Source organism: Phyllobates terribilis, unplaced genomic scaffold (genome assembly GCF_046119375.1).
Source record: "Phyllobates terribilis strain yellow unplaced genomic scaffold, ASM4611937v1 Scaffold_241__1_contigs__length_2998254, whole genome shotgun sequence".
Lineage (NCBI taxonomy): Eukaryota > Metazoa > Chordata > Amphibia > Anura > Dendrobatidae > Phyllobates > Phyllobates terribilis.
The window spans coordinates 2,857,418-2,870,677 of NW_027363001.1; the positions used below are offsets into that span (position 1 = coordinate 2,857,418).

The following is a 13,260-nucleotide window of genomic DNA, read 5'->3' on the forward strand; positions in this document are numbered from 1 at the left end:
TCAGGATCCTTGGGTGGCTCCGTAGTTTGAAACCAATTCTGGTTATCGCTTCTCGGCCTTTTGGCTAAGATCAAGTGTAGTATCTGTTCTTATCAGTTTAATATCTGATACGTCCCCTATCTGGGGACCATATATTAAATGGATTTTTAGAACAGGGAGATGGAAAAAGAGCTTGCTCTGTCCACTCCACGCATTGACCTGGTATTGCAGTATCTCCAGGACCGGTGCACCCCTTCTTTAATGCAGTTTCTAAAATCAGAAAGAATTGAATTCAATGTTTTTTGTTCATTTTGCTTGTTTGTCGGATTTTGGGATGGACTCTTTGGCTTTGCTTTTCTTCTCCTCATTGGATTTTTCATGTTCAAAGTTGCAGAAGCCAGATTACAAGCTCATTTTGGTTCAACTTCAGCAACTGTGCATTGCATTGCCATGTAATGTGATGCAATGCTATCTTTCTAGCTCTCCCTTTTTACTTCCTTTTGGATAAACAGACATATTAGGCAAGCATTTTGGAGCTTTCACCTAAATAACTACAGGTGGTGAGATAAGCTGCACAATATAATTGACCTTTCAGTATATTGTTGCACACACACCATCTATTTAGCAAATGCCCTTGTTATCAACAGCAGCCTTTTAAACTCACCTGAGCTAACAGGTATGTGCGCTGGTTACTCTGCTGCGCTTAAAATTTCTTTTTTGGTTTGCTACAATGCCTTTTCTGAAACGTTGTCTCCTTCTGCTGGAACACTGACTTCTTTCATTTAATGCCTGCAGACTATAAAAGAGAACCCAACCCAAAAAGTTTGGTTGATTAGTCTGTGGCATTCTGTTAAACTGTTGCTTATGGCGGTCTCTGTGAGCTTCTCAGCGACATTCAGCCAGCCAGGTATCCTGCCTGCAGTAGATGGAATGTGGCAATGGAACGCTGGCTGCGCGTGTCATAATAGGCTCTGAGCCTTTATATACCTGTGCACAGCAGCAGCCACCTTCAGTCTGCTGCTGGACAGCCAGCAGCAGCAGCAGCAGGAGAGGTATGTAATCAGGAGCCCTCCTGCTAAGGGTAGACAGCTGCTCGTTCCACCCCACCCCCCGCCTTAATTGGTTCTCCTCCCTTCCAACGGTGTTGAGGCGGGTGGGAACAGCAGGGGGTGAAGGTGCTGTGTTTAAAGAGGTGGAGTTATGCAGATCTAAAACGCGTGGATTGCAGCAGCAGCAAGCCGAAAAGTGCAGGCATGTAAGGGATCTAGAGGTTGACAACATGTCTTCTTAACGGGAGTCCAGGAGCTCATCTCCACAAATGGACTTTTCAGGATCCTTGGGTGGCTCCGTAGTTTGAAACCAATTCTGGTTATCGCTTCTCGGCCTTTTGGCTAAGATCAAGTGTAGTATCTGTTCTTATCAGTTTAATATCTGATACGTCCCCTATCTGGGGACCATATATTAAATGGATTTTTAGAACAGGGAGATGGAAAAAGAGCTTGCTCTGTCCACTCCACGCATTGACCTGGTATTGCAGTATCTCCAGGACCGGTGCACCCCTTCTTTAATGCAGTTTCTAAAATCAGAAAGAATTGAATTCAATGTTTTTTGTTCATTTTGCTTGTTTGTCGGATTTTGGGATGGACTCTTTGGCTTTGCTTTTCTTCTCCTCATTGGATTTTTCATGTTCAAAGTTGCAGAAGCCAGATTACAAGCTCATTTTGGTTCAACTTCAGCAACTGTGCATTGCATTGCCATGTAATGTGATGCAATGCTATCTTTCTAGCTCTCCCTTTTTACTTCCTTTTGGATAAACAGACATATTAGGCAAGCATTTTGGAGCTTTCACCTAAATAACTACAGGTGGTGAGATAAGCTGCACAATATAATTGACCTTTCAGTATATTGTTGCACACACACCATCTATTTAGCAAATGCCCTTGTTATCAACAGCAGCCTTTTAAACTCACCTGAGCTAACAGGTATGTGCGCTGGTTACTCTGCTGCGCTTAAAATTTCTTTTTTGGTTTGCTACAATGCCTTTTCTGAAACGTTGTCTCCTTCTGCTGGAACACTGACTTCTTTCATTTAATGCCTGCAGACTATAAAAGAGAACCCAACCCAAAAAGTTTGGTTGATTAGTCTGTGGCATTCTGTTAAACTGTTGCTTATGGCGGTCTCTGTGAGCTTCTCAGCGACATTCAGCCAGCCAGGTATCCTGCCTGCAGTAGATGGAATGTGGCAATGGAACGCTGGCTGCGCGTGTCATAATAGGCTCTGAGCCTTTATATACCTGTGCACAGCAGCAGCCACCTTCAGTCTGCTGCTGGACAGCCAGCAGCAGCAGCAGCAGGAGAGGTATGTAATCAGGAGCCCTCCTGCTAAGGGTAGACAGCTGCTCGTTCCACCCCACCCCCCGCCTTAATTGGTTCTCCTCCCTTCCAACGGTGTTGAGGCGGGTGGGAACAGCAGGGGGTGAAGGTGCTGTGTTTAAAGAGGTGGAGTTATGCAGATCTAAAACGCGTGGATTGCAGCAGCAGCAAGCCGAAAAGTGCAGGCATGTAAGGGATCTAGAGGTTGACAACATGTCTTCTTAACGGGAGTCCAGGAGCTCATCTCCACAAATGGACTTTTCAGGATCCTTGGGTGGCTCCGTAGTTTGAAACCAATTCTGGTTATCGCTTCTCGGCCTTTTGGCTAAGATCAAGTGTAGTATCTGTTCTTATCAGTTTAATATCTGATACGTCCCCTATCTGGGGACCATATATTAAATGGATTTTTAGAACAGGGAGATGGAAAAAGAGCTTGCTCTGTCCACTCCACGCATTGACCTGGTATTGCAGTATCTCCAGGACCGGTGCACCCCTTCTTTAATGCAGTTTCTAAAATCAGAAAGAATTGAATTCAATGTTTTTTGTTCATTTTGCTTGTTTGTCGGATTTTGGGATGGACTCTTTGGCTTTGCTTTTCTTCTCCTCATTGGATTTTTCATGTTCAAAGTTGCAGAAGCCAGATTACAAGCTCATTTTGGTTCAACTTCAGCAACTGTGCATTGCATTGCCATGTAATGTGATGCAATGCTATCTTTCTAGCTCTCCCTTTTTACTTCCTTTTGGATAAACAGACATATTAGGCAAGCATTTTGGAGCTTTCACCTAAATAACTACAGGTGGTGAGATAAGCTGCACAATATAATTGACCTTTCAGTATATTTTTGCACACACACCAGCTATTTAGCAAATGCCCTTGTTATCAACAGCAGCCTTTTAAACTCACCTGGGATAACAGGTATGTGCGCTGGTTACTCTGCTGCGCTTAAAATTTCTTTTTTGGTTTGCTACAATGCCTTTTCTGAAACGTTGTCTCCTTCTGCTGGAACACTGACTTCTTTCATTTAATGCCTGCAGACTATAAAAGAGAACCCAACCCAAAAAGTTTGGTTGATTAGTCTGTGGCATTCTGTTAAACTGTTGCATATGGCGGTCTCTGTGAGCTTCTCAGCGACATTCAGCCAGCCAGGTATCCTGCCTGCAGTAGATGGAATGTGGCAATGGAACGCTGGCTGCGCGTGTCATAATAGGCTCTGAGCCTTTATATACCTGTGCACAGCAGCAGCCACCTTCAGTCTGCTGCTGGACAGCCAGCAGCAGCAGCAGCAGGAGAGGTATGTAATCAGGAGCCCTCCTGCTAAGGGTAGACAGCTGCTCGTTCCACCCCACCCCCCGCCTTAATTGGTTCTCCTCCCTTCCAACGGTGTTGAGGCGGGTGGGAACAGCAGGGGGTGAAGGTGCTGTGTTTAAAGAGGTGGAGTTATGCAGATCTAAAACGTGTGGATTGCAGCAGCAGCAAGCCGAAAAGTGCAGGCATGTAAGGGATCTAGAGGTTGACAACATGTCTTCTTAACGGGAGTCCAGGAGCTCATCTCCACAAATGGACTTTTCAGGATCCTTGGGTGGCTCCGTAGTTTGAAACCAATTCTGGTTATCGCTTCTCGGCCTTTTGGCTAAGATCAAGTGTAGTATCTGTTCTTATCAGTTTAATATCTGATACGTCCCCTATCTGGGGACCATATATTAAATGGATTTTTAGAACAGGGAGATGGAAAAAGAGCTTGCTCTGTCCACTCCACGCATTGACCTGGTATTGCAGTATCTCCAGGACCGGTGCACCCCTTCTTTAATGCAGTTTCTAAAATCAGAAAGAATTAAATTCAATGTTTTTTGTTCATTTTGCTTGTTTGTCGGATTTTGGGATGGACTCTTTGGCTTTGCTTTTCTTCTCCTCATTGGATTTTTCATGTTCAAAGTTGCAGAAGCCAGATTACAAGCTCATTTTGGTTCAACTTCAGCAACTGTGCATTGCATTGCCATGTAATGTGATGCAATGCTATCTTTCTAGCTCTCCCTTTTTACTTCCTTTTGGATAAACAGACATATTAGGCAAGCATTTTGGAGCTTTCACCTAAATAACTACAGGTGGTGAGATAAGCTGCACAATATAATTGACCTTTCAGTATATTGTTGCACACACACCATCTATTTAGCAAATGCCCTTGTTATCAACAGCAGCCTTTTAAACTCACCTGAGCTAACAGGTATGTGCGCTGGTTACTCTGCTGCGCTTAAAATTTCTTTTTTGGTTTGCTACAATGCCTTTTCTGAAACGTTGTCTCCTTCTGCTGGAACACTGACTTCTTTCATTTAATGCCTGCAGACTATAAAAGAGAACCCAACCCAAAAAGTTTGGTTGATTAGTCTGTGGCATTCTGTTAAACTGTTGCTTATGGCGGTCTCTGTGAGCTTCTCAGCGACATTCAGCCAGCCAGGTATCCTGCCTGCAGTAGATGGAATGTGGCAATGGAACGCTGGCTGCGCGTGTCATAATAGGCTCTGAGCCTTTATATACCTGTGCACAGCAGCAGCCACCTTCAGTCTGCTGCTGGACAGCCAGCAGCAGCAGCAGCAGGAGAGGTATGTAATCAGGAGCCCTCCTGCTAAGGGTAGACAGCTGCTCGTTCCACCCCACCCCCCGCCTTAATTGGTTCTCCTCCCTTCCAACGGTGTTGAGGCGGGTGGGAACAGCAGGGGGTGAAGGTGCTGTGTTTAAAGAGGTGGAGTTATGCAGATCTAAAACGCGTGGATTGCAGCAGCAGCAAGCCGAAAAGTGCAGGCATGTAAGGGATCTAGAGGTTGACAACATGTCTTCTTAACGGGAGTCCAGGAGCTCATCTCCACAAATGGACTTTTCAGGATCCTTGGGTGGCTCCGTAGTTTGAAACCAATTCTGGTTATCGCTTCTCGGCCTTTTGGCTAAGATCAAGTGTAGTATCTGTTCTTATCAGTTTAATATCTGATACGTCCCCTATCTGGGGACCATATATTAAATGGATTTTTAGAACAGGGAGATGGAAAAAGAGCTTGCTCTGTCCACTCCACGCATTGACCTGGTATTGCAGTATCTCCAGGACCGGTGCACCCCTTCTTTAATGCAGTTTCTAAAATCAGAAAGAATTGAATTCAATGTTTTTTGTTCATTTTGCTTGTTTGTCGGATTTTGGGATGGACTCTTTGGCTTTGCTTTTCTTCTCCTCATTGGATTTTTCATGTTCAAAGTTGCAGAAGCCAGATTACAAGCTCATTTTGGTTCAACTTCAGCAACTGTGCATTGCATTGCCATGTAATGTGATGCAATGCTATCTTTCTAGCTCTCCCTTTTTACTTCCTTTTGGATAAACAGACATATTAGGCAAGCATTTTGGAGCTTTCACCTAAATAACTACAGGTGGTGAGATAAGCTGCACAATATAATTGACCTTTCAGTATATTGTTGCACACACACCATCTATTTAGCAAATGCCCTTGTTATCAACAGCAGCCTTTTAAACTCACCTGAGCTAACAGGTATGTGCGCTGGTTACTCTGCTGCGCTTAAAATTTCTTTTTTGGTTTGCTACAATGCCTTTTCTGAAACGTTGTCTCCTTCTGCTGGAACACTGACTTCTTTCATTTAATGCCTGCAGACTATAAAAGAGAACCCAACCCAAAAAGTTTGGTTGATTAGTCTGTGGCATTCTGTTAAACTGTTGCTTATGGCGGTCTCTGTGAGCTTCTCAGCGACATTCAGCCAGCCAGGTATCCTGCCTGCAGTAGATGGAATGTGGCAATGGAACGCTGGCTGCGCGTGTCATAATAGGCTCTGAGCCTTTATATACCTGTGCACAGCAGCAGCCACCTTCAGTCTGCTGCTGGACAGCCAGCAGCAGCAGCAGGAGAGGTATGTAATCAGGAGCCCTCCTGCTAAGGGTAGACAGCTGCTCGTTCCACCCCACCCCCCGCCTTAATTGGTTCTCCTCCCTTCCAACGGTGTTGAGGCGGGTGGGAACAGCAGGGGGTGAAGGTGCTGTGTTTAAAGAGGTGGAGTTATGCAGATCTAAAACGCGTGGATTGCAGCAGCAGCAAGCCGAAAAGTGCAGGCATGTAAGGGATCTAGAGGTTGACAACATGTCTTCTTAACGGGAGTCCAGGAGCTCATCTCCACAAATGGACTTTTCAGGATCCTTGGGTGGCTCCGTAGTTTGAAACCAATTCTGGTTATCGCTTCTCGGCCTTTTGGCTAAGATCAAGTGCAGTGATTTAGCGATTGCTGCCTTGGTTTTGGTTGGAGGTGTCTGGGGTACCTGGCTCGTCGGCCTTGGGGGATCGTCCTTACCTAATTGTGGGGACTTCACCCCCTTGCTGCTATAGGCGTGTCGGCTTAGTCCCCAGACAACGGGAAGTGATCATACTCGCTCCTTCTGTGTGTTGGAGTGGAGATTACGCTCATTCTGTTGGAGAATCATGGCAACAGAGGCGGAGTTGTGGGCGAAGTTGGAGGTTCCAGAACATGCACGTGTGGAGACCGCTTTCCGGATTTTTGTCCGGAGAGACTGTCAGAAGGTTAAGGACTTTCGGTTTATTATGAAGGAGATCATCTTGGGTGTCGCAAAGGTGAAAAAAGAAGACATCGTGGCAGTTATGGATTATCCCCAAAAGGGTGTCTATGACGTGTTTTTTGAGTCTAGGAAGATTTTGGAGAACTATATGGATTCTTTTGATGAATTGAGACATGAGAAGTTTGTTGGAATTCGGTTTCAACGTCACGTATTTAGTAGTGAAAAGATGGTGACAGTGAAGATGTTTTCACCACTGGTTCCAGAAGAGGACATTGTCACGTTTTTGAGTGGTTTTGCCAAGTCTGTAGTATCAAAAGGTAAAGTAATGAATGAATTCGGAGTATGGACGGGAAAGTGGAAATTTTTTGTGGAATTTAACATGAACAAGGATAGGAGTTTTTCCTACCCGCCTCAAAGGTTTAAGCTTGGTAAAGTAAGTGGGAATTTATTCTTTAATGGGATGGATTCCTTTTGTTCAATTTGTGAGGTATATGGTCATAAACGTGAAGACTGTACTGCAGAAAAGTGTTGGAAGTGTAAAGCGGAAGGACATGTTTCTAAATCATGTCCAGTAGAAAGGAATAAGTGTAACCTGTGTATGGAAATTGGGCATAGGTTTAAGGAATGCCCAAAGAGAAAGAGTAATAAGGAGAAGATGGAAAGTGCAAAGGCGGAAAAGAAAGAAAAAAAGAAGACGGTAGAGGTTCAGAGGCAAACAGAAGAGGAGGAAGCTGATAAAGAAATGGACAAAGTTAAAAAAGGAATTGCGGAAATGAAGGGAAGTGGTGTGTGTTTTGAAGCTTTTTTTCCAAAGGTAATCGCAAGTGTGAAGGCAAATAAAGAGAGGTTTTTTGAAACCTATAAGGTGGGAAGGACATGGATAGATTATGTGAATACAAACTTTGAATCTTTCTCGCAAGAGAAAGGACTGTTGGAGTATCTAACATATTATGCGTTGAAGGGAGGAATGCAGTAATGTGTTTTGTTTCCTTCCTCTATATATTATGTGTCTGAGAGGAAATACTGGTTGTTGTTTTGTTTTTTTTGTATATGCATTAAATAATGTTTTTTTGTTTTAAAATGACACGATGATGGATTTGGTCCATCACCGTTTTCAGAAGTATGGAATCGAGATGGTACTTGTAATCTGAGTGTTATGGAAAAAAAAAAAAAAAAAAAAAAAAAAAAAAAAATCTGTTCTTATCAGTTTAATATCTGATACGTCCCCTATCTGGGGACCATATATTAAATGGATTTTTAGAACAGGGAGATGGAAAAAGAGCTTGCTCTGTCCACTCCACGCATTGACCTGGTATTGCAGTATCTCCAGGACCGGTGCACCCCTTCTTTAATGCAGTTTCTAAAATCAGAAAGAATTGAATTCAATGTTTTTTGTTCATTTTGCTTGTTTGTCGGATTTTGGGATGGACTCTTTGGCTTTGCTTTTCTTCTCCTCATTGGATTTTTCATGTTCAAAGTTGCAGAAGCCAGATTACAAGCTCATTTTGGTTCAACTTCAGCAACTGTGCATTGCATTGCCATGTAATGTGATGCAATGCTATCTTTCTAGCTCTCCCTTTTTACTTCCTTTTGGATAAACAGACATATTAGGCAAGCATTTTGGAGCTTTCACCTAAATAACTACAGGTGGTGAGATAAGCTGCACAATATAATTGACCTTTCAGTATATTGTTGCACACACACCATCTATTTAGCAAATGCCCTTGTTATCAACAGCAGCCTTTTAAACTCACCTGAGCTAACAGGTATGTGCGCTGGTTACTCTGCTGCGCTTAAAATTTCTTTTTTGGTTTGCTACAATGCCTTTTCTGAAACGTTGTCTCCTTCTGCTGGAACACTGACTTCTTTCATTTAATGCCTGCAGACTATAAAAGAGAACCCAACCCAAAAAGTTTGGTTGATTAGTCTGTGGCATTCTGTTAAACTGTTGCTTATGGCGGTCTCTGTGAGCTTCTCAGCGACATTCAGCCAGCCAGGTATCCTGCCTGCAGTAGATGGAATGTGGCAATGGAACGCTGGCTGCGCGTGTCATAATAGGCTCTGAGCCTTTATATACCTGTGCACAGCAGCAGCCACCTTCAGTCTGCTGCTGGACAGCCAGCAGCAGCAGCAGCAGGAGAGGTATGTAATCAGGAGCCCTCCTGCTAAGGGTAGACAGCTACTCGTTCCACCCCACCCCCCGCCTTAATTGGTTCTCCTCCCTTCCAACGGTGTTGAGGCGGGTGGGAACAGCAGGGGGTGAAGGTGCTGTGTTTAAAGAGGTGGAGTTATGCAGATCTAAAACGCGTGGATTGCAGCAGCAGCAAGCCGAAAAGTGCAGGCATGTAAGGGATCTAGAGGTTGACAACATGTCTTCTTAACGGGAGTCCAGGAGCTCATCTCCACAAATGGACTTTTCAGGATCCTTGGGTGGCTCCGTAGTTTGAAACCAATTCTGGTTATCGCTTCTCGGCCTTTTGGCTAAGATCGTATGACTGTACCTTGATTGGTGCGAGTCTCCTGGAGGAATCCGGACCCTTTTGTGGAGGATTTTCTGCTTTTTCCTGTGGTATTCCATACCGACAGAATCCAAGATGTCTTTTGTGAAGAACACCATCCGTTTGTCCGTGGATCCATCTGACCAGAACAAGAACAACGTGGTTTTCATTGTCCAAGACATCGTTGAAGGCAAAGCTGGAGCAAGACGTTCTGAGATCTTCAGTGTCAACGAATTTTCACGTCAAGGTAATTATGACGTTACCTTTATGGACCAGGATGTTTGCCTTAATGTCTTTGAATGGCTCCGTGGTCACTCTAGTGACCCCTGCTTGGAAGGAGTTAGATGGGAACCTTTGTTTGGTCTGCAAGAAAAGGAGGTGACTGTGACTGTCTATAACCCTTTTACAGACCCTGAGCTGCTGGAGTGCTTCCTCTCTCGCTACTGTGAATATGTGCGGAAGGGAGTGAAGCAAGTCAATTGTCTAGGAATCTTTAACTGTCAGTATAAATTCCGTGTGAAATTGAAAAGGGATCCTGACAGTGTGGGGGGCTTTAGACACCCTCCATCAAATTTTTCCGTTGCAGGCCATAGAGGTTTCCTCTTTTACCCAGGCCAGCCCATGTTTTGCCGTAGATGCTTTTCTTTCGGACATACCATGGTAACATGCCTTAAAGGGCAGTGTTGCCGAAATTGCAGAAAGGAGGGGCATATGGCCAACCAGTGTCCAGAGGCCAAGTCCTGTGATGTCTGTGGGAGTAGTGATCACATGTATAAGGACTGTCCTATGAGTGCACCTAGACGTTCTGATAAAGAACAGAAGGAGGAGGAGCTGGAGAGGAGGCAGATGGCAAGCGCACTGAAAGTGCTGGAAAGATTGGAGAGGGAGGAGAGAGAGGGAAGGAGGCAGGAAACTGGTAGAGCCTCTCCCTCTACGGCGCCAGAGGAGGTGTCCCTGAGACCATGTTCTTCTTCTGCTGAAGAAATGAGGAAGAAGCGGAGGGAAGAAAAGGAGTTCTGGAGGGAAGTGGCAAAGGTGGAGAAAAAGGCAGTGTCTGCGAGAATATCTAGGAAAGTGGTGGAAGCAGAGCTGCCTGAGATGATGACTTTTGGAGAGGCAATGGACGCAACAGGATGTGAAGTGCAAATCTCGGAACCCGACAGTCCTGAACACCCTTCGGGTCCTGAAAACATTGAAGATTTTTCTTCGGAGGATGATAGGGGTGCAAAGAAGAGTCGTAGGGAGGATGGTGGGGGCAGTGATGATGCAGATTTTAGTGAGCCTCAGAGGAAGATCAGAACTGCCAGAATGAGGAGTGTGGCTGGTGAAGCCAGCGGGTCGGAAACCAGCTGTTCTGTTCTGATGGCGGAGGAGGATAGTGGTGGTGCTGGATAGTGTCACCATATAATATTGTAAATGTTTTTTCTTTTTGTCCTCTTGTGAGCTTTGGTTTAGGCCAAAGGCTATTTCTTTGTGTAATTGGTGAAGGAGTAGAAGTATTATGGGATTTACCATAGTGTCCCAAAACGTAAGAGTGTTTAAAAGTAAAGTAAGAAGAGCTGCTATTTTTGAGTTTTTAGCTATGCAAAATGCATCTATTTTTTGTTTACAAGAATGTGGGGTAGTGGATGGTGTGAAAGGGGATGAATGGTCTTATGGAGCGTCTGTGTGGTCGGGGAGTGCATGTAATAAGAATGATGGTGTGGGTATTTTGGTTAAAGGAAGGGAGGTTGTTTTGAGTGATTATTTGGTTATTGAGGTGGGGAGATGTATCCTTGCTAATTTTGTATACAAGAATGTAAAGTTTTGTGTTATTAATGTTTATGCGCCAGTTGAAAAAAATGAGCGCAAAAATTTATTTGAAAAAATTAAGCTTTTTGTTCCAGGAAGAATACCTGTGGTAATTGTGGGTGATATGAACTGTGATGTGGGGAGAGTGAATGTGGATGTGTCTGGGAAAGCATTATTGGAGTTAGTGAATGATTTTGGGTTGTGTGATATGCAGCGCGTGTGTAACATGAATCCTTTGTTGAACACTTTCTTTTCTGAGAGTGGTAGGGTACAATCCAGATTGGATTATTGTTTTATTTCTAAAAATATGGTTTCTGTTAATTATAGGCAGGAAAACGTTCTTTTTTCAGATCATGTGTGTATGTTGTGTGAGTTGGATATAAAAGTTGATGGAGTGTTTGGGAGAGGATTGTGGAAGTTAAATGTTAAACTGTTAGAGAATGAAGATGTGAGAAAGGAGTATGAAAGGCGGTATGAAGAATGGTGTAAGCATAAAAATGAGTTTGGGAATGTTTGTGAGTGGTGGGACTGGGTGAAGAAACAAACAAAAATGTTCTTTAAAAATTTAGGATACAAGTATGCAGCAATTAAAAGAGAGAGTTTTGTTAAACTGAACGCGCGGTTGAGCGTTTTGTATAAGTTAAGGGAAGGAGGAGTTGAGGTGGAGGAGGATATTTTAGAGGTAAAAAAGGAGATTAGTGAGTTTTTGTTGGAGAGAGGGAGAAGCATAGTGTTTAGGGCAAAGATTGATAAGATGGAGCAGGATGAGAAATGTTCTCGGTTTTTCTTTAAAAAAGTTTTTGGAAAGAAACAGAGTATGAGCGTGGTGTATGGAGCAGATGGAAGTGAGGTGAGTGGAGAGGATATGTGTGAAGAGGTGGCTAAGTTTTATGAGGATCTGTATGCAGTGAAACAGAGGGATGAATGTTTGGAGAATGATGTTTTGAGTGTGTTAGAGAGTAAGTTGAGTGAAGCAGAAAGAGAGAGAGTGATGGGTGAGGTGACTGGTGATGAGGTATGGAAGGTTATGTGTAGTATGGCTTTGAATAAGACGCCGGGGGAGGATGGCCTCCCAGTAGAATTTTATCGTGTGATGTGGGGTGTGATTGGTAAGGACTTTGTGGATGTATGTAAGTATATGTGGGGAAACATGGAGGTGACTGAGAGTATGCGTGCAGGTATGGTTGTGTTAATTCCTAAGAAAGGGGATTTGAAAAGTCTGAGGAATTGGAGGCCAATAACGTTACTTAATTGTGATTATAAAATCTATGCAAAACTTATGGCTAATAGGATGCGTGATGTGATAGAGAGTGTGATTGGGGATGAGCAGTGTTGTGCGGTACCTGGGAGGCGGATTCATGAGTGTGTGTGTATGTTAAGAGATTGTCTATGGGATTGCATGGGTCGTAAGAAGAGTGTATTTTTGTTAAGTTTGGATTTTGAAAAGGCTTATGATAGGTTGTCGCATGGTTTTTTGTTCAGAGTGTTGTTAAAAATGGGTTTTTCGGCTGATTTTGTTGGGCGAGTGAGAAGTTTGTATGCGGGTGTTTATAGCTGTGTTTTAATGAATGGGTATGTGGGTAGGAAAGTGAATGTGTTTTCGGGTGTGCGACAGGGGTGTCCTTTGTCCCCTGTAGCATTTATTTGTGCAATTGAGCCATTGTTGTGTATGCTGAGGAAAGATAAGGTAATTCGTGGTGTGCAAGTGCCGGGAGGTGGAGGAAAAGAATGGAAGGTGAGTGGTTATATGGATGATGTGTGTGTATTATGTGATTCTGAATGTTCGGTGAGGCGGGTGAAGTTGTTAGTGTCTATTTTTTGTGGTGCATCTGCGTTTAAAGTGAATTGGGAAAAGAGTGAGTGTAAGGGTTTTGGAGGCGGAAGTTTAAGTAGGGATGTAGGTGTGAATGTAGTGAATGGACCTATTAAAGTTTTGGGTGTGAAGTTTTCAGAGAGTTTGGATGGGAAAGAAAGTTGGGATGATGCGAAAGGAAAAGTTGAGCAGAAGTTGAATTTTTGGAAATTGAGGAGTTTATCCTTTTTTGGGAAGATTTTAATTGT

The 13,260-nt window shown here is 43.7% G+C and overlaps 5 non-coding genes and 1 pseudogene across 5 annotated transcripts; all 6 read left to right on the top strand.

Moving 5' to 3' along the window:
* The first annotated feature begins 44 nt into the window (after nt 1-44).
* LOC141217465 (U2 spliceosomal RNA) lies at nt 45-235 on the top strand. The gene has a single exon (XR_012286299.1). It is a non-coding gene; the product is annotated as a U2 spliceosomal RNA (small nuclear RNA).
* Nucleotides 236-1,350: 1,115 nt separating this feature from the next.
* LOC141217466 (U2 spliceosomal RNA) lies at nt 1,351-1,541 on the top strand. The gene has a single exon (XR_012286300.1). It is a non-coding gene; the product is annotated as a U2 spliceosomal RNA (small nuclear RNA).
* Nucleotides 1,542-2,656: 1,115 nt separating this feature from the next.
* LOC141217467 (U2 spliceosomal RNA) lies at nt 2,657-2,847 on the top strand. Its single transcript, XR_012286301.1, has one exon. It is a non-coding gene; the product is annotated as a U2 spliceosomal RNA (small nuclear RNA).
* Nucleotides 2,848-3,962: 1,115 nt separating this feature from the next.
* LOC141217468 (U2 spliceosomal RNA) lies at nt 3,963-4,153 on the top strand. Its single transcript, XR_012286302.1, has one exon. It is a non-coding gene; the product is annotated as a U2 spliceosomal RNA (small nuclear RNA).
* A 1,115-nt stretch (nt 4,154-5,268) lies between these two features.
* LOC141217469 (U2 spliceosomal RNA) lies at nt 5,269-5,459 on the top strand. Its single transcript, XR_012286303.1, has one exon. It is a non-coding gene; the product is annotated as a U2 spliceosomal RNA (small nuclear RNA).
* A 2,596-nt stretch (nt 5,460-8,055) lies between these two features.
* On the top strand, nt 8,056-8,256 carry LOC141217645 (U2 spliceosomal RNA; annotated as a pseudogene).
* Nucleotides 8,257-13,260: the final 5,004 nt, after the last annotated feature.